Here is a 21,299-nt window from a genome sequence, read left to right as displayed (position 1 = left end):
AAAGCTAATGGCATCGACCATACTCACCACCAATGGGAAGGCTTTTCATCAGGTCTTCAAGTTCTTTGTTGGTAAGTTTGATGCCCATGTTGCTTAGAACATCTTCCAGATTTTTTATACTGACGTTCTCTACTCAGAAAAAGACAGAACCATGGGAAGAAAAGCATTGACTTGAAAATAGTGACTTTCAAGGGGATTTGTTTCTTTGAGATGCACTCCCTTTGAAAATCTGAGGGAAGCTATGGATCTGATCTTACACCTTCACCAACTTCATGTGTTTATAAACAGCACTAGGATCTTCGAGGACAGAGTAAAGCCCAACATTAGGTTCACAAATGCTTATAAAATCCATTTTGAAAACATCTGTCTCACATTGAAAAATATGTTCTGAATCACCATTTTGCTTTTCACATAAAAGCAATAATTCACTGAATAAAATAAATATATATATATAAAATATATATATATAATACATGGGGTATATAACGTTGGGATCTAAGATATTTCTACTTTATGCCACTTGTTAAATATTTCATATTTATTTTATTCTGCTATTATATGACATGTATTAATCTACAATGATTATTCCACACTTTGCTTTTTATAACACAACAATATACCATGGAACTCACAAACAATGATATAACTAACCATTAACAAACCCAACTTCCTATTGGACTGTCTGGAAACTCTTAAGAACTGCTTCAATTGTAGGTCATAAAAATGGCATAATGATCTAATAGTGTAGCAAAAAAGAACAACCTTTTAATAATTTGATTTAAAAATTTGTTCAACTTACATTCAAACTAGAAGAAAATTTTAGATTAAATTGGAAAATAATCTATGTACAAGTTGGTATGCCACCAACTTGAAATAGTCACTACTTTCTTTCCAATTCCAATCTCTCCCTTTCTTTCTTCTGTTACTAAATAATGATCGATGGCTTTCACCCCATGGCTCCTGACCGACCCACAGGAGTCTCAGGTGAATAAAGGTCAGCCATTCATGAGTCTGCAGTCTCTGTGTTCTGTACAGATCTCCTAGTTAGCACTTGGAGCAAGCCAGTTTGAATGTGGTTTTATTTGTAAAATTTAACCTGCAGCCTAGATTTCGACATGCCTAACAAGAACCCTCGCCCGAGTCAAGACTCCTTTGCTTACACACGTTTGTATCTTTAAGAGTTTTAAAGAAAGTGTAACTGTAAATGTTGGCTGGCCGATGTTGCAAGTTGGTGTAGAAAAACTCAAAGACCTCATGGCAACCTTTTAAAGGGTCTACATTTCCTGTTCGTTAAGGAAACCCTGCTGAAGTCAGGATCAAGAGAACTACAGAGACAGTTGAAGTAGAGTTCCCTCATCAAAGTCACGGTTCTGAGAGGAAGTGGGATCCAAAGACGGGAAGCAGGCACTGTTCCTGTTGTCTTGGTCAACAAAACATAGTGACTCCATCACGTCTCTTCTGGTCTTCTGTAACAGACTCAACACTATTTTTTTTTAAGCATTTTTGTTCTGTCTCCACATACCTCAAAAATATTTCTGGAATTTCTAAATAATTTAACATGGAACATTGTTCTCCCAGTTTCTGGGAGCCAGACTAGCAGTACACTTGACATGCATTCAAGTCTGAGTTACAGGAGCCCGTCCTTGTATCAGTAAACTTCCTCTCAGGCCACACACCACTTCGCTCCACACAGCACTCTCAAAAGTCTGTCCCAGCCATGTTCCAGTTCACATCAGCGCACAGTGGCCAGGACTTGTAAATCCTCCAGGAATACTGACTTCCCTCCTTATCAGACAACACTTTCCCAGTTGGCTGGAGCTGACATTTGACTGTGTGTCTAGTAGCCAGAAAGGAGAGTCTTTCAAGGCCATCTGCCCCAAATGAGGCTTCTGCATGGTCTATGGGAAAGGAACAAAATATCTATTCTTTAATTAGGAGGAACCATCCACCTTCACAAACCAGAAATTCTGGTGGAATGGGAGTCTTATTTTGAGACAGGGTTTTGCCGTGTAGTCCAGGTTGGTATCAAACTTACAATCTTCCTGCTTCTGGCTTCTCAAGTGCTGAGACTGCAAGAATGTGCCACTATATCCAGCTTTTATTATATGGATTTTAGATATTTCTGTTAACCTTTATTGTATTAACCAAGAGAAAAGATCTGCCAAAATTTCAGAAAATAAGTATGTCTCTAACAAGATGTAACAGTAAAATTTTACTAACAAGAACCTAATTTTAAAGTCTAGTTTTGTCAGATGCTTATAAACAGAGTAAAGTAACAGAATTCCCACAGCAATTATGGCCCGTGGCAAAGCACAATAGCAGAACCAATAAGAAGCCTTCATGGAGGGACTTTGTGCTCACCCGTGACAGCTTTTACTCTCTCCATCACTTTCTGCAGATCAGCATTCCCCTTTGCTGGAAATGTGCAACAGAAACAGTCAATGGCGTGAGCTCAGAAAGCAAATACCAATCACGCGTGCATAGTGAAGCTCTTCTAAGTCCAGCTTCCACCGTGATTCGGACACTTCTTAAGCTTTTTGGAGTTTTAGGAATTCATACCATATTAAGAATATCTGTTGGGAGCTTGTTCATTCTCTTTAAACCACTGTAACCAGGGGCTGGCGAGGTGGCTCAGTGGGTAAAGGCTCTCACCACCAAGGCTGATGATCTAAGTTTTACCTCCAGGACCCAGATGCCAAAAACAGAGGACTGACTTCCTGGAAGCCGTTCTCTGACCCCAAACATGTGCCATAGCAGGTGTGCCCACTCCTTCCCCTAATTTTAAAAACACCTTATTTCCCTGGTCTACAAGAGCTAGTTCCGGGACGAGCACCAAAGCTACAGAGAAACCCTGTCTCGAAAAACCAAAAAAAAAAAAAAACCTTATTACATTTTAATTACTTAATTAATACATAAGTTAGGAGCTTTATTTGAAGTCCCCAGGGCCTCACACACAACGCTCTGCCACGATGAGTCCCTGGCCTGCTGAGAGGAACTGCCCAGCTCCAGTTCAGACCTATTTGAGCCCTGGGAACATTTCTACTTAATAAGGAGACATAAGCACCAGTTGTCAACCTGTCCTGGGTAGGGGACAGCAATAAGGCTACAGAAAGACATAAAGGAAATACGAAAAGGAAAGGAAAAGACTTCACTGTGTGGTCAGGCAGATGTTAAGAATGAGTTTTTTTTTTTTTTTTTTTTTTTTTTTGTTTTTTTTTTTTGTTTTTCGAGACAGGGTTTCTCTGTGGCTTTGGAGCCTGTCCTGGAACTAGCTCTTGTAGACCAGGCTGGTCTCGAACTCACAGAGATCCGCCTGCCTCTGCCTCCCGAGTGCTGGGATTAAAGGCGTGCGCCACCACCGCCCGGCAAGAATGAGTTCTTAAATTAGACTCTAAAGCACCACCAGAAGTCGCTTAGATCTGAGAAACATCGTACAAACTCATCACATGAAAACAAGCACTTTCCATATAAGCTAACAGTGAACATTTCTGAGAAGAAACCAGGAAAGCAATCCTATCCAGCGGCGCTATCTACTGTCTTCCCCAAATGCAGAGAAATTTCACCAATGAGGTAAAGGAAGGATCTTTACAATGAAAATCATGTGACAATGAAGAACGAGCTGAAGACACTTGAAGACAGACAGTCCTCTCCTGTTTATGGAGGAGAGAAATGAAGATTATGAAAAATACTACATTACTGAAAGCAACCTACCTGTTCAATGTAATCACTAACAAAATTCCACTGGTATTATTCACAGAAATAGAGCAATAATTCTATAATCCATATGGACACACAAAAGACCCCCAAATAGTCAAAGCAATCCTGATAAAAAAAAAAGCAATGCACAACATCTGATTTTAATATATAGTACAGATCCATAGCAACAAAACAGCTAGTTAAGATAGTTATCAGTAGAAAACAGATGCATAGACAAATGGAACAGAAGAGAGGACCACAAACAAACTCACAAAGTCACAGCCATGCGACTTTGACAAATGTATTAAAAAAAACCAGACTCTGGAGAAATGACAGCCTCTTTGACAAATGCTCTGGGCACTGGACAGCCACCCAGAGAAGACAAAGAGATTCCCTATTTCTCTCCCTATAAGAAAATCAACTCAAAATGGATCAAAAACTAATTAGCATCTGAATATTTGAGACTACTAGGGGAAAGACTTCAGGATATAGTCACAGGGCATAACTTTCTCAGCTGGACTCCATAGCCATGGGAGCAATAGTAAGACTCAACAGGTGGGATTTTGTTAAATTGAAAAGTTTCTGCACCCTGGAGGAAACAAGGGCCAGAATCACGATACAGTCTCTGGAATGAAGATGATTATTGTCGGCTGTTCATCTGCATCCTGAGCGCCTAAAGAATTAAAAAAAAAAAAAAAAAAGCAAACAACACAAGAACAAATAAATGACTAACAGCTGGACAGACGAGATGAAGAGACAGCTCTCCAGAGGAGCACGAACTCTAAGCTGGACCATGCAAAACTGTTCAGCAACCTTAGCCATCAGAGCAATGCAAATAAAAACCATCATTGAGATTTTATGGGCACCAGCCTGGGTGCACATTAATCAAAGAGTGAATGGAGAAAGTTTTTAATTCAGACAAAAGAGCAAAGGTGCATCATTTGCAGGAAAGTGGATGGAACTAGGATAATCACACTAAGTGAAATAAACCAGACTCAGACACACGTACATACGTGAAGAGAGGTAATGGAATGGTGAATATATCAGAGTCCATTATAGCATGTAGGGAAATATTTCTATAATAAACATACTGTCATTTAGAAAAGCAAACAGCAGCTGAGCAGTGGTGGTGCACGCCTTTAATCCCAGCACTTGGGAGGCAAAGGAAGGTGGATCTCTGAGTTTGAGGCCAGCCTGGTCTACATTGAGTTCCAGAGCAACAAGGGCCCAGGGCTACACAGAGAAATCCTGTCAAAAAAAAACCCAAAAAACAAAAAACAAAAACATAATAAAACAAAACAAAAGCAATCAATATTACCCTGATGAAGCAACCATGAGAATCTAAGCTTTCAATTGTTGAAAGACAGAAATTGTCCAAGCAGAGAGAAAGCAAGAAAGGACTGGATAAGGTCGGAGTAGACCATCCTGAAGGGAAAGTGGGGCAGACAACGGAGGGGACACTTTAAATAAGAAAGAATCCCTTAGGAGAGAGCAGGACCACAGCTAAAAAGACAGGACAGAGCACAGGACTTTACAGTTAGATCACTGCTTAGCTTATGTGGTGTACCGACCGAAAAGAGGAAGGATAGCCTGCAGACTGCAATGGCAGGGGAACAAACAGACGAGGCTGCACGGTTCTGTGCACTCCGTCCTGGCTTGCTTTATTACTCGCCTAGAAACACACGTCTCACTCTCTCTCTGTTTGCTCCTCTTTACTTTTTTCCTCCTCTCTTTTCTCTTTGCCTGTCTTCCTTTATTCCTTCCCTCCCCTTCCTTCTTTGCCCCCTCATTTCTCTTCCCTTTCGATCTTCCTATCTCCTTTTCTCCTTCTTCTCTTTTTTCTCCTCCTGCCTTTCTCTTCCTTTCCCTTTCCCCTTCTTCCTTGTATTGAGGATTGAATGTAGGGCCTCATGTGTGTTAGACAAGCACTGACCACTGCACTCTATGTCCAGCCCTCACTAACGCTTTAGTAACTCTGCTAGCTCCCAGAAATTGATTAATTAGTTAACTAAATATTAATTATTATGTATATACACAGTGTTCTGCTTGCATGTTTGCCTGCATACCAGAAGAGGGCACCAGATCTCATTACAGATGGTTGTGAGCCATCAAGTAGGTACTGGGAATTGAATTTAGGACCTCTGGAAGAGCAGCCAGTGCTTTTAACTGCTGAGCCATCTCTCCATTCCCAGCAATTTTTATAATTCATGTAGAAATGTATTAATTTAAAAAAATTTTTAACTGAGTATTCTTACCTTAACATTGAGATCTCCTTTAAGTTTTAAAATATCTATTCAATACTGACGCAATTTTAAAGATTTCATCATATAGGAGATAAAGTCAACAAATAATTTAAATCTGCCTTATTGCTCACCATCAGTTTCTAGGTTTTCTGTCACTTCAGCAAATTCCTCCATTGAGAGTTTTATTCCCGTATTTTCCAAAGAACTGTGGAGATTATCCTTTTTGATCTTACCCCCTTCGAAAAGCAACATTTGAAAAAAGTCACATGACAGCAAAATAAGAAAGATATCATTTTTCAGCTTTAAACTTAAATAACTATTTTTAAAACAAAATAATAAGAAATTTAAGAATTCTAATATCTTATGGTTTTGCAATATTACTTTCAGTAAGACTGAAGTTTCAAATAAATCTGTCCTTTCAAATGCCTTATCAGAATAGGAATTTTTAAATTATTCTTATTGATAAACTGACATATTTGAACAGTGTTAGAAGGTTGAGCTAAGCAAACTGTAGATGCCAGCTTCATTCCATAGCACAGACAGCAGGACGGGTTTGTGTTTCTAGACTACGACCTCTGTGACTCCATGGCGCACTTCAGTAATGGACAGCTCTTTGTTTCACTCTTTATTTAGAGAAACAGTGGAACAAAGGTAAAAACATAATAGACTTCATCTCACAAAAAGGACGTTGCGACAGCAGATAAAATGTATGTTCAGTGAACCATAGCGGCACACTCTATGGCCTCAGTCCATAGCTGGGCGGCATAAAGCCTGGAGAATCCAGATGCTATGCCTTGCCCTGTGGCCCCTTACCTTTGAGATCCTTCACACCCTTCAGCAGCCTGTTACTATGGAACTTCCCAGTATCTGTTAGAAAAGTCATAAACCATTTTAGGGTAAATTTGAGATTAGCAAAATAGTATTAGCAAAATACTTTAACAATAAAAACTCCAAACGTTCAAAATTGCTAACTTGTTTATAAACACCAATTACATTTTGTATATAATTAATAAACACAAACAGAAGTGATTCCAATTATAATAAAATGCTTTAGGATAAATTTAACAGAATGGGGAAATGTCTACTCTAAAATAAAAAGTATGGTAGAAGGGAATTTTCAAAGACTCAGTCAAACTTTGTGTTCACAGCTCATCACGAAACTTAACGTTGTGAACATGATCTTCTCCCTCAGACTGATCTGCAGATCCTATGCAATCTATCAAAACAAAACTAACTTGTTTGTGTAAATGGAGAGGCTAATACTAAGATTCATTTGGCAGTGAAGGACAAAGGAGGAAGACCTGCACTTTAAACCTAAGGACTTACTACAAAGCAGCAGTAACCAATGTGGTGGGGTTCTGGGGTAACAGGAATCATAGACGCCACAGAAGAAAGCTGCAGAAGTAATCCTTTATGTTTAAAATCAGCTCACGTAATCCCAGCACTCGGGAGGCAGAGGCAGGCGGATCTCTGTGAGTTCGAGGCCAGCCTGGTCTACAAGAGCTAGTTCCAGGACAGGCACCAAAAACTACAGAGAAACCCTGTCTTGAAAATAAAAAAAAAAAAAAAAAAAAAAAAAAAAATCAGCTCACACTCGATAAGGATGCGAACATCAGTGCAAGGGAGAAAGACAATGCTCTTAACAAATGGTGCTGGAAGAACTGGATATTCACGTGTAAGAGAAGATCATTGCTTAGGCATCTAATCTTAACCCACGACACAAAATACATCCCACATGGACCAAACACCTAAACATCAGAGCTGAACCTCCTAGGGGAAATTTAGGTATAAGCATCACTATCTTTAGATTAGGCAATAATATTTTTTAGATTCAACACCAAAAACAACAGAAGAATGAATTAACTGGGTATCATCAAATAAAGACCTTTGTGTATCAGAGGACACCATCAATAAAGACAATTCTCAAAAACATGGCAACCTTTCCACAAGCGATATATGGTAAGAGCCTTTTCTACAATGTATAAAGAATTTCCTCACTGAGAACGGCTATACAGACAAAGTGCTGGGTGTGGTTGCCCACATCTTTAATCCCAGCATTTAGGAGGCAGAGGCAGGAGGGTTTCTGTGAGTTCAAGGCCAGCATGGTCTATAAAGCAAGTTCAGGACAGTCAGGGCTACCAAGGGAAACCTTGTCTAGACAAACAAAACAAAAACAAACAAAAAACTGGACACAGGCGAAGAACAGACATTTCTCTAAAGATGATACACAAATGGCCAATGTGGACATGAAAAGATACTCAGCATCTGTATTATTGAGAAACATAAGGAAGAAACAGGCTGAGGTATCACTTCACTCACTAAAGTGCTGTGGGACAATGGTTTTACCCTGTAGAGATTTGTTTCTTGTACTTGTTTAATAAAATGCTGATTGGCCAGTAGCCAGGCAGGAAGTATAGGCAGGGTGACCAGGCAAGAATGGCACCAAAGTGGGTAACTAAATCCACTTAAAACGTGAGAGAGTTTGGGAAGAAATTCTAGACACAAAAAGAGCAGAGTTAAATATGGCTTCCTGGTAGAAGCATTTTCTCAGGTGGGCTCTGTTTGCTAGAGACAAATGCGTCCCATTTAAGAGAGGCTTCCCGACTCAGCTTTAGCTGCAAAAACTTTGTAGCCCTTTTAAGAGGCTCTGCTACAAATCACTTAAAAGGTGATTTGTATGTGTATGAATAGCTGACAGCATGCTTCTTGGTGGTGGCAGGGACCTTGAAATGCCATAGAGTTGTGGCAATAAACACGGCTCCTTCCAGTACCTTTGCCATGAGGCTAGACTCTTAGAAAGCTAAAGAATGGGCTGGATCCAGTCATCAAAGCCATGGCTTTAACCCTAGCCACATCATTTAGCGAGTTAAAGACTCATGTGGTCAGAAAAAGAGAGATACACAGTAAAGATAGATTCAAAGATGAAGAAAACCTTTAACGATTTACAATTTGTTTAAAAATATATGTAGGCTTGGGAGAGAAAAGAAAAAAATAAAGTCCTTAAAATGAAAAAGAATAAAAGAGAGTAGTTGTGTGTGGTGGTACACACCTTTAATCTCAACACTTGAGAGGCAGAGGCAGGCAGATTTCTGTGAGTTCTAGGACAGCCTGGTCTACAGAGTGAATTCCATGACAGCCAAAGATACACAGAGAAACCCTGTCTTGAAAAAGCCAAAAATTAAAAATAAAAAAATAGAGTTTAAAATAAAGGCACGTAAAGATGAAGAATAGACAGAGTCTGGATACTATATGCTATTGTGTTGTCTTTAAATTGTTTGATGGCTGAGGAAGGAACAATAGCTGCTAAAAGGTATTTGATTACAAATATCTATTTTGAAAATGCCTTAACTTCAAAATTTAAGTCAAAAGGTATGTTACTTTGTAGAAGAGGTTCTGTTTCTGTTTCAGGAAATGAGAGGCTGTGGATTCATTCTGGGCTAAGAAAAATAAGGTTTGATCAATGAAGACCCCCTGAAGAATCTCCAATAGGAGCAGATTGTCCAGATGATCCAACATTTCAGAGGACCTCTGTTGGATTTTCCTCTGAGTTCTGCATCCAGAACAGTTTCAAGACTGTTGACTGAGAAGAATAAGCCTCACTGAATTTTCCAGTCAAGACTTGATCATAATTCTAAATTTTCTTTAGGTACCTGTAAGATTATCAGTGCCCCCAATAAGCAGGAAGTAGCCTCGAAAACTATGCCCACCTTTCCAAAAAATGGATTATGAATGTTGCCTTTGTTTAGAATGTTGGTTACAAGTAGTATGAATAAGAAAGCTAAACAAGGCAGATTCTATTCAGAGTTCTTGTTTTGAAAAAAAGGGGGGAGGAAATAGTGTGGGACAATGGTCTTACCCTGTAAAGATTTGTTTCTTGTACTTGTTTAATAAAATGCTTATTAGACAGTAGCCAGGCAGAAAGTATAGGCAGGGCAATGAGAACAGGAGAATTCTGGAAAGAGAAAAGATTCAGTCTGCAGTCGTCACCCAGACACAGAGGACACAAATGTGACTGCCTTGCCGAAAAAGGTACTAAGCCATGTGGCTAACACAGACAAGAATAATGGGTTAATGTAAGATGTAAGAATTAATTAATAAGAAGTTTGAGCTAATATGCCAATCAGTTTATGATTAATGTAGACCTCTGTGTATTTCTTTGGGACCTAACGACTGCGGGACGTGATGGGACAGAGACCTCGGTCAACACTAAAGGAAAGGTAGTAACAGGAGTTGTAGAAAAATTAGAGCCCTCATACTCTGCTAGTGGGAGTGTAAAGCAGCATGGACCCCTTGAAAGATAGTCTGGCTAAAAAGATTTATTATTTATTTGGTGTGTGTGTGTGTGTGTGTGTGTGTGTGTGTGTGTGTGTAAATGTGTATGCAGGTAAAAGGGAATCAGATCCCCTGGAGATGGAGTTACACGTGGTTTTGAACCACAGGATGTGCATGCTAGGAACTGAACGCTGGTCTTCTCAAAGAGAAGTGTCAACTACTCTTCATTTCTTCAGCCCTTATCCTGGCTCTCTTTAACCGTTAGATAAAAAGTTACTGTATGACCCAGCAATTTTGCTTGTAGATACACCGTAGAAAAGTTAAAACATACATGCACACAAAAACTTGTACATGAATAGTTATGGGGACATTCATACTAGCCCAAAGGTGAAATAACTAAATACTCATTTACCCAGAGACAGCTAATAAATAAAATGTGATATTTCTAATATGTAAGATTATTCAGTAACAAAAAAAGTGAAGTACTGGTACATTATAGGACATGGGTATATATTCACAGAAAATTACTTATTAGATAATTCCATTTCTATGAATTGTTAGGGATAGGCAAAATGATGAAGATGGGTTAGTGGCCATCCAAGTAGTACAGAAGAACTGGGGATAAGGAATGACTGGTAATGGGTGTGCTGTTTCTGTTTGGGGATAACAAAAATATTCTAAAATGGACAATGGTGAGGAAGACACAAGTCTGTGACTGTATGAAACATGATTTATTTTTATTTTATGTGTGTGAGTGTTTTGCCTATCTGTATGTCTCTTCACCATTTGCATGCCTGGTGTCCCAAGAGGTTAGAAGAGGGTGTTCGGTCCTTTGAAACTGTAGTTACAGACAGTTGTGAGGTGCCATGTGGGTGCTGGGAACTCAATCCAGGTCCTCTGAAAGAGTAACCAGTGTTTTTAACCACTGAACCATCTCTCCAGCTCCAACATACACTTTCTTTGTGTTAATTATATAGCATATGAGTTATTAAATAATCAATAGAGTTTTAAACAATATTTTGCCTGAATTTTTCATCTTTAACAATGAACTGATCTTTTCCCAATGTGCTAAGTGTGTTCCTCTAAAGAGTCTATTATATCAACACATACGTAGCTTTCCTTTCTTTTAAATTCTGATTTTATTTTTCGTTTCTTCCATTTCCCCTTAGCCTCTTTTTATACGATGTGAACTTATTACTGCTGTGGAGGCAGGAACAGAAAACATTTATCAAGGGCTGCTTCATTTCTAAAACAAACTCTGATGATGATAATTTTCTTATGCATCATCAATCTTAGTTTTAAAAATTATCCTTTAATTACTTGAAACAATTAAAAATGCAATGCTAAAAATGTTGTGGGATAATCCTCTGTACACGGTGTGAATATATTGTTATAATTGGTTTAATAAACAAGCTGATTGGCCAATAGCTGAACAGGATAAAGTTAGGCAGGAAAGCCACACTGAGAATGAAGGGATGAGGAAGGGCGGAGTCAGGGGATGCCAGCCAGCCGTCCAGGAAGCAGGACGTATAGAAAATGAGGTAACAGGCCATGAGCCACATGGCGAAGCACAGATGAGAAATACAGGCTAATTTAAATATGAGTTAGGTAATAACAAGCCTGAGCTATTGGTTGAGCATTTACAAATAATATTAAGCCTCTGTGTCTGTTATTTGGGAACTGGCGGGTGGGAGAGAAATGTCTGCCTACAGGTAAAAGAACCTCAACCTCCCAAGAAGCTCCACTGACTCACCATCGAGGGGCAGCGTTTTCAATAGGTTTTCCAGTTCCTTGTCTGTGAGCTCGATACCAAGGTTTGCCAGGAAACGTTGTACATCACTAGGCTCAATCTTCTCACCTGTCGAAAGAGATTGGCTGAGCATCACAGTTCAAACCATGCTAACAAGAAGAGTCTCTTCATAATTAAAAGTACCCAAGTTTTCAGGCCAAAGATTAAAGTAAAAAGAAAAAAATTTAAAACTATAGCACCAGTAACTTTGTTAAGCTAAATTTATCTTCATGATATACATAAGCTTCTTTTACAGAGGTGAACAATAACTTCCAGAATGAAACTGTATGAATTTATTACATTTATTCTTTAGTGTATGTGCATGTGTGTGGTGCAGGGGTGGAGGCCAGAGGAGGACTTGTAAGAGTCAGTTTTCTCTCTTCCCCCACGCGGATCCTAGGACCCAAACTCAGGTCCACTGGACTTGGCAGCATGTACTTTTACCTACCGAGCCATCTTATCAGGCCCAATTTAATTCATTAAAAGATACTTAGATAAAATTTTCTTCCAATATAATTTTATATTCATTTCTTTGCTTCTTTATTCTCCTTATGTGTCCCACATTGGCCTCAAAGTTATTTTATAGCTGAGACTGGCTGTGAATTCAGGATCCTCTTGCCTCAGTCTCAAGAATTCTGAGTTTACAGTTACGGGATGCTATGCTTAGCCAAAAAATCATTTTGACTTTTAAAAGAAGAATTACAATGAACACAATTTAGTTGAAAACTTCATTCAGGCTTTCTATGCCTTTCTCTACGGTGTTTACAAAGCACCGCTGAAGTAATTATAGCATCATAAACAACAGACTAAATAGAATCTCATTTCAAAACTACAGGGAACTTTAAAACATGGAATTTTAGTCAAATATCATTATCAAGTATATAAACACACCAGAATTTATAACTCAAGCACTGAGTATTGAGAAATATCAGTGACTATAAAATGTGGTTAACTCAAACCCTAATTTTATAACTTTTCCACTCACCTGTAAAGTCTTTCAGCTTTTCCAGCAGTGTTTTCAGAGGAATTTTCTCATCAACTATAGGAGAAGATGAGAATCACATTATGATGTAGCAGGGATTATGGGACTCTGTTCATGTGTAGGGACAGCTCGCAGAGACTATGGGACTGTGTGCATGCATGGGGACAGCTTGCAGGGACTATGGGACTCTGTATGCGTGGGGACAGCAGCCATTCCACGATGTGCATACACATTCAAATGAGCACTCTGAAAATGATTCACTCAATTTCTTGCCACTTAAAATATTAAAAGTCTTAAAATACTAAAAATTTCGGGGCATGGAGAGATGGCTCAGAGGCTAGGAGTACTGGCTGCTCTTCCAGAGGTTCTGAGTTCAATTCCCAGCACCCACATGGTGGCTCACAACCATCTATAATGAGGGTTGGTGCCCTCTTCTGGCTTGTACATACAAATGCCAGAACACTGTATACATAATAAATAAATAAATCTTTAAAAAACTTAAAAATTTCAATGATGCAATTTCTGGCTTATAGTGGATCAGATTTATTTATATTGAGAGGAAAGGTGATTGAGATGTCTATTTGGAGCATTTGAGCTCAGTCAAAATGTGGAAGACTTTTGTACTATATGGTACTTGTGAGAGCAAAAATCTCATAAACCAAAGAATAATGTTTTATTTTTTCAGATGGGAAACCAGCTGCTCATGTGCTAAAATACAATCAGCTGTATTGCCTGGTGTCCCCCACTTGGTTCTTCTTGGCTCTCCCTTCTTTGAAAAGGATATATAACACAAACAAACACAAACAAACTTAGATACACACAAGATTCTTTGAACTAAACCGAGATACCATTATTTGTATGTAGGTCCTCTTTATAACTCATATAGAATTCCATATGCCATTTTAATACTATTAAAAGATGGGATTAAAAAAGCTTGGTGGTGGTGCTGGTGGTGGTGTGTGCATGCTCGTGCGCACACTATGGTGCACATGGGGTAGTCAGTGGGAAGCACTGAGTGTTGGTCCTCACCTACCTTGTTTGAGGCAGGGTCTGTGTTTTAACTGCTGCCTATGCCAGGCTGCCTAGCTCTCGAGCCTCTGGGGAGTCTCCTGTCTCTGCCTCCCATGTCACTGCAGAAGTGCTGGATTACAGTCATAGTTCTGTCAGGATCTCAGAATTTGAACCCAGGGCCCTATGCCTGTATGGCAAGGGCTTTACCATAGGACCATCTCCTTAGCCTTGAAAGTAGGATTTAATAGGTTAGTCCATGAGGGCTCTACCGTGTAATGATACAGCAAGAAGCACTCAGTGGATGCAGGGGCCTTAATCTAGGACTTCACAGCCTCCCCAACTGAGAAAATAAGGTTCTCTTCTTTACAAATTATACAGTCTATGTATATCACAGTGACACGAAGAGCGACACTTGATGCTCACCACCAACACGCATGCTCTGACTCAGATCTCTGAGCTCCGTATTTGAAAGCTTGACTCCCATATTGTTCAGAGCTGTGTTCAGGTTGTTGACATCGACTCTACCACCTAAAGAATAGGGCACAGAGACGATTAAATGACACTAAAGAGGACTTAGATTTTTCTGATATGCACACCACACTGTGAATTTTTTGAGCAGTATGCCATTACTCACAGAGCTTGGATACTATTTTGGGATCATTATCTACCCACTAAAACCTATTCAACGTCTATGATTTAATTAGAACTAACCCTTTGAGTCCTGACTCAATGAACCTATACAGACCAAAGTTTAAAATGGCAACAAATACTCAGGGATTTTGGTTTGTGGACAGAAAACATTCTTTACTCTGAATAATACACAGGGCTGAATGTTAATGACTGAAACCCCAATTCTACTTATATTTGCTGCTGATCAAATCCTTTGAGTCAATGGTAATCATTTCTATAATTTTTGTTACGTAAACTTGAAATGTGGTATTTCCTTTCCCGTGTGGAACTTCCTTTTGTAAGGTGGGACACAGAGGAGACATTTGCCAACTCGTTGTCATGGTGACTATATCAATGCGAGGATCGCAACCTTATTTGTATTCTCACCCTGCTTCTCACTCACCTTTGAGAGACTTCACGACTTCTAGTAACCGGTTCTTAAAAACCTTGCCATCATCTACAAAAAGGGGGGGGGGCAAGTTTCAGGTAACAGAGAAATAATCTGGTAATTCACTACAATTAGTTCAGCAAATCTGAAATCTTAATACTTGCATTAAACAGTGCTCCATTAAAAGAGATTTGAGAGTTTAGAACACGGTTGGGCTACTGGAAAATTTAGGAGAAGTACAACTGTGTGAGCGTGTGTGTGCATGCGTATCTGTGTGTGCCAGCATGTGTGTATGTGTACTCACATGTGTGTGCTTGCTCCACCTCTCTCTCTCTCTTTTTTTTTTTTTTTTTTTACCCTTATCTAGGTTAACATAATCCTTTCCTTTCTTTAATTCCATAATCACCTGCAGGTATCTGTGAGTAAGGCTGGCATCAGGTACTCCTTCCTCTGGACAACATAGTTCAACATGGTGGGTATGCTTATTCCCAAATTAAACGTTAAGAATTTCATAGGTGAGAATTTCCCTCAAGAATAAATTAACATTTTACTTTTTTAGAAACAGATTTAAATTTCTTTAGTCTCAGGAAATGGGATAATTTTAGATGTTAAAAAATTTTAAGTATTAAAAAGCCCAAAAATGCTCTAAAATCATATCAGGATTTGAAATACCATCGAAAGGCAGATTTTCCATCAGTTTCGAGAGTTCACTGTCTGAAAGCTCTATTCCCATTTTTGATAGAACAGTTTTCACATTTTTGTTATCCACTTCTCCTCCTAAAAAATCAATATGCATCATTACATTTATGAATCTAATGCTTCATCAAATAATTCTAAATGGGGAAATAAGCTATGACTAGATTGCATGAGAAGGTGCTGAATGGAGCACACGGCGGCAAGCATTCCTACAAGGGAACCTACTATCGCAGTCGAAGAAATCTGATCCCCAAGTGCTAATAAAAGAAGGTACACGGGGCTTGAAAGATAGCTCAGCAGTTTTTGCTTTCATATAGGCCCAGAGTTTGGTTCTCAGCTCCAGGGGTAACTGATGCCTCTAATTTCCTTGGGTACCTGAACTCAGGAGCACACACACACCCACTTCCAGATGCACATACATGCACATACATCCACATGACATTTTTAAGTGTCAAGGCAACTCTGGATTCAGAGATATCCACACCACACATCTCTTTCTTCCACTGTATACTTGAAAACAGTTGCATACACTAAAGTGATATCTGCCAGTCTCATTATTAGACATTAGAAGTTATATGAAGTATTTACCAAAGGTTTGTGGCAGCTATTATCTTACTGCTATAGATATTGGCTACTCTAAAATAAAAAGAGAAACAATATATTGAAATGAAAAGAAAAACACCAGAAAAGAAGCAAATTGCCACTGACTGATTTTAAGCATTTAACAAATGGGTCAAACGCCACAATTCACACGACGATTAAAGGATGGTACAGCAGAATTACTAGAGGCACCGAGCATTGTGGATCCAGGACCGCCCGCTCACCTGTAGCAGCTTTCAGTCTTTCCATCACCTCTCCCAGATCAGCCTTCCCTTGAGCTATGAGAAAAGAAACAATGGAATTTATAACAAAAACATAAAAAATAAGATATATTTGTGGTACAAAAAAATCCAATAAAAATTTCCATCATCTGAATTTTCCATTTACTTATTAAATTCTTGGACCTCAAGGAATTAACGTGATCTCCATTCACTTACACCTACGTAACTGGGTCAGGACAACTGTATGCTCCACCGTGTCTCGGGAGTCATTATGAACAGTTTTTGAAAATGCTACTGGATTTGATCTAGGCTTCCAGTAATTAAACTCCATGTATTAACCAACAGCTGGGTCAGGGGCGCTAACCTAGCCCACTATGTTGTAGGATTCCTTCCTGCAGGAACTAATGCCTGAACTGCTCCATGTATTGGTACAGATGGTGAGAAATCCAGAAACACAGAAGAGATTTTATATGGAAGAGAAATTGACTAAAGAGAAAAATCTAGGAACATAAAGATGTGTAACTACAGAGTTTAAGGAGAAGAAAACCGGACAAGCTGTGCTATAGAGGAGAAGGAGCGGGAAGGTATCCTACACCATCATCAGAACCTCGGATTTCACTGACGGGGAACAGGTGGAAGAATGGGCCTGTTGACTTCTCTACCGCTTTCTGTATCATTATAGTGTGTGTGTGTGTGTGTGTGTGTGTGTGTGTGTGTGTGTGTGTGTGTGTGTGTGTGTGTGAGGGTCTCATTATGTAGCTCTGACTGTCCTGGAACTCACTCTGTAGACCAGGCTGGCCTTGAACTCACAGAGATCTGCCTGCCTCAGCCTCCCGAGAGCTGGGATTGAAGATGTTTTAGTAATTCTTTCAGAAACAGATGTACAATGGTGATCAAGATCCAAGTTTTACTCTTACTCTAATATTAGCTTCTTCTCCAATTCTTCTAACATGTATCATCTGCCATCAGTTACATCTATTTTAAAATACACTAGATATGACACAGAGATAAGATGCTGGGGGAGTCTGGAACACTGACCGTCCACTGGTAGGTCTGCTGACAGCTTTGCGAATTCCTCTTCACTGAGTTTGATTCCCAGTCTTTTAAGGACATTGTCCAGGTTATTTACATGCACCTTTCCCTCTTGGGAAAAAGATAATATGGTAATAAAAAGATGAACGTTACCAAATCCTTCCACATCCAAACCCCTTACTAGTACCTTTAATGATTTTAACTGGTTTTAATTACACCAACTTACTAAGTTGAAACTATTTCCAAGAATTTCATTTCCTGTACTTTTTCAAAATTTTTTCCTTCTGTGTTTTGACTTGAACCCAGGACCTCACACATGCTAAGCAAGCAGCTCTACCACTGAGTCACAGGTACAGCCTTTCTGTACAGTTCTGGGAGAGTGTCTGTCAAAGAGAACCCTGCATAATAATTGCGAAGCAGAAGTGAGGTGGCAGTTACAATACAGTGTTTGCATGAGGCTCTCTGGTGGCTTCCTAGGGCAGTGGGACATCTGGCTTCCGAGCATAATATTCCTATCACTCTGTTCTTGCAGATCCCTTTCCTGTATAGATCCACGATAAATTCTGCATGATATTTGGAAGTCACAAGTGAAGTGATTTGGGGCCCATTACTAGGAGCAGAGACAGCAGCCCTCAGAGTCCTTCATCATATCTCACAATTCCATGGCTTAATCTTGGAATAAATCTATTGATCTATGTTGCTCCTCGTAACTATGTTTCCCCAACCAAATTCTAAGTGATACAATGGCCATAAATACCATTAAAATAAAATAGTACAAAAGAATGTGTTTTATGCCTTAAAATTTTTTTCAACAAAGCTGAAACCCCAAATAGTCTTGTCCAAGTACACATAGAAAATCAATAAAATACTTAAAAATAAATTTCATCTCAGTTACAACATGAGGGGGACTTTACAAAGACAAAATCATATGCACGCAAGATGATCTAGAACTCCCTCTAAGACAGTGGTTCTCACTCATGGGTCATGACCCCTTGAGGGGGTCAAACGACCCTTTCACAGGGTCACACATCAAATATATTGCATATCAGATATTTATGTCATGATTCGTGACAGTAGCAAAATTACTGTTTTAATGAAGTAGCAATGAAATAATTTTATGGTTGGGGTCAGCACAACATGAGGAACGGTATTAAAGGGTCACAGCATTAGAAGGGTTGAGAAGCACTGCTCTAAGATAAAATATGTGCTCTTGGTTATAGTGTAGATAGATATAAAGAATCAGAAATAAGGAGGTATAGTTGATGTGGGAAGGTCATTGGTTAATTAATAAAGAAACTGCTTGGCCTCATAGGTTAGAACATAGGTGGGTGGAATAAACAGAACAGAATGCTGGGAGGAAGAGGAAGTGAGGTAAGACGCCTCAGACAGATGCCAGGCCGCTGCTCTCCAGGGCAGACGCGATGAAGCAAGCTGCCAGGTCAGACATGCTGAATCTTTCCTGGTAAGACTGGTGCTACACAGATTATTAGAGATGGGTTGATCGGGATATGAGAATTAGCCAGTAAGGGCTAGAGCTAATGGGCCAAGCAGTGTTTAAAAGAATACAGTTTGTGTGTTGTTATTTCGGAGCATAAACTAGCCAGGCAGCCGGGAGCTGGGTGGCGGGAACGCAGCCCACAGCCCCCATCAACATATAGCCAAGCAAGGATTCACATTAACAATTTAATGAATGGTGAATGCCACCAAATGTCTTCTAATTGAGTTGCTGCTTACCATTGAAGGATTTCAAACCTTTCAGCAGCCTGTTGTAATACACCTCCCCAGAATCTAAGGGAAACATGGTTCATTTAGTGAGAAACTGACGTGACAGCACAAAAGCACATAATACAAATTATTTAATAACATTTTAAATAGAGTTGTCTCAGGCTGCTGAGATGGCCTGGAGGGTAAAGGCTCTCAAGCCTGATGACGAACACCTTTGTACAGGTGATGGGAGAGAACTGCCTTCACAAGATCATGCTTGGCCTCCACACACATCCATGGCACATGCACTAACACACATGAACACAATAATCATAAAAAGTTAAACAAAATTAGGAGAATTGTCTCTACTTTGTATACTATTTAATTTGAGATAGTTAAGTTGTGGAATAGAAACCTTCCTCACTGTGACAAACCTCTCTTCTTTAGTGCCTGAGGGATTCCACATGTTAGACATTGCTTCTGATCTTTACCCTTTGCCACAGATATGATATCTTCCTCTCCTTTTCCTTTTTTCATTTTATGATATAACCTAATTAGTGGCCTAAAGATGACATGCTTTATGGTTGATGCCAACTTTTGTCTCCAGGCTTCTGGCACTTCCAATATAAAGTATCAAAGACAACGGTGCAAAATTATTCTATAACCATTCAATGCCCTTCCTTCCTCCCTTCCCTTCCCCTTCCTTCCTCCCTCCCTCCCTCCCTCCGTCCCTTCCTTCCTTCTTTTCTTCCTTCCTGCCATCAATCCTCTCTCCTTCTCTCCCTCCTTTCCTTCCTTTATATTTTTTCTTCTTACCTATTTTTAAAGGAAAATATATAGAATTACAGTTATAAAGTTTTAAAAACCTACAGACAAAACAAAACAAAACCTCCACAATACAAAGAGGACCATGGAAGTCCCATGAATCTTCCCCCCGGCTCACCATCAGTTGGCAGTGTTTTCAGCAACCTTTCTTGTTCCTTCTCTGTGAGTTCAATCCCAAGGTTCTTTAAGATGTTCTTCATGTCACTGGAATCAACCTTGTCTCCTTTCAAAAGAGGGAGTCCCAGGCGCATGGGCTTTGAATACAGTGTCAAGGACACATGGACTTGAATACAGTGTCAAGGACACATGGACTTGAATACAGTGTCAAGGACACATGGACTTGAATACTCTGGGATTTTATCTTGAGTTGCACAACTTACTTTGTATGGAGTCAGTTGTTAGGTTGAAGAATCGACTGCAGAGTCAATGGGCATGTTTCATAGTATTTATTGTCTTTACATAAACTAAGGAGTAATTTTTTTTTTACTAAAAGTAGGAAAGAGAACTTCTAGAATAAAATCTGATCAGTGAATTACCAAAACACTGATTCTTCTATGAGTTACTCTTCAGAAATATTTGTGTGGCAGGAATTATTCGATGCTTTCAGTAAAACATGGTTTTCAACCTCCCTAAGCTTTACTCTCCCATGTTCTATAGGGTTTTAGATAGGTTTAAGCATTTGTGAAGTGAGGCACATTATTTCAAACTGATAGTACAACACATCTCAGCATCTTAAGTTAGTCTGAGGGGCTTTAGATGCCTATATTTCATTACAAAACATTTTAATTTTATATTATTCTAGAAATTCTACAGGAAAATGAGATGCTACTGATTAGAGTGCCTAAATAATTTCTATCATTTCAGTTACCTTTAATATAAGCATTAACGCTATGAGAATCACAGCGTTTCTTACTCACCTGTGAAAGCCTTCAGCTTTTTCATCAGTGTATCTAGAGAGACCTTCCTGAGAACTGAAATAAGGCGTGAGAACGGAGAAGATAAATCATCATTTGTTGTCGTAAAGGCCCTAACCTATGTACTTTATATGTTTATTTAGCCGGGCGGTGGTGGCACACGCCTTTAATCCCAGCACTTGGGAGGCAGAGGCAGGCAGATCTCTGTGAGTTCGAGACCAGCCTGGTCTACAAGAGCTAGTTCCAGGACAGGCTCC

Source organism: Chionomys nivalis, chromosome 7, assembly GCF_950005125.1.
Source record: "Chionomys nivalis chromosome 7, mChiNiv1.1, whole genome shotgun sequence".
Lineage (NCBI taxonomy): Eukaryota > Metazoa > Chordata > Mammalia > Rodentia > Cricetidae > Chionomys > Chionomys nivalis.
The sequence above is the reverse complement of the archived record's forward strand: the minus strand, read 5'-3'. Positions refer to the sequence as shown.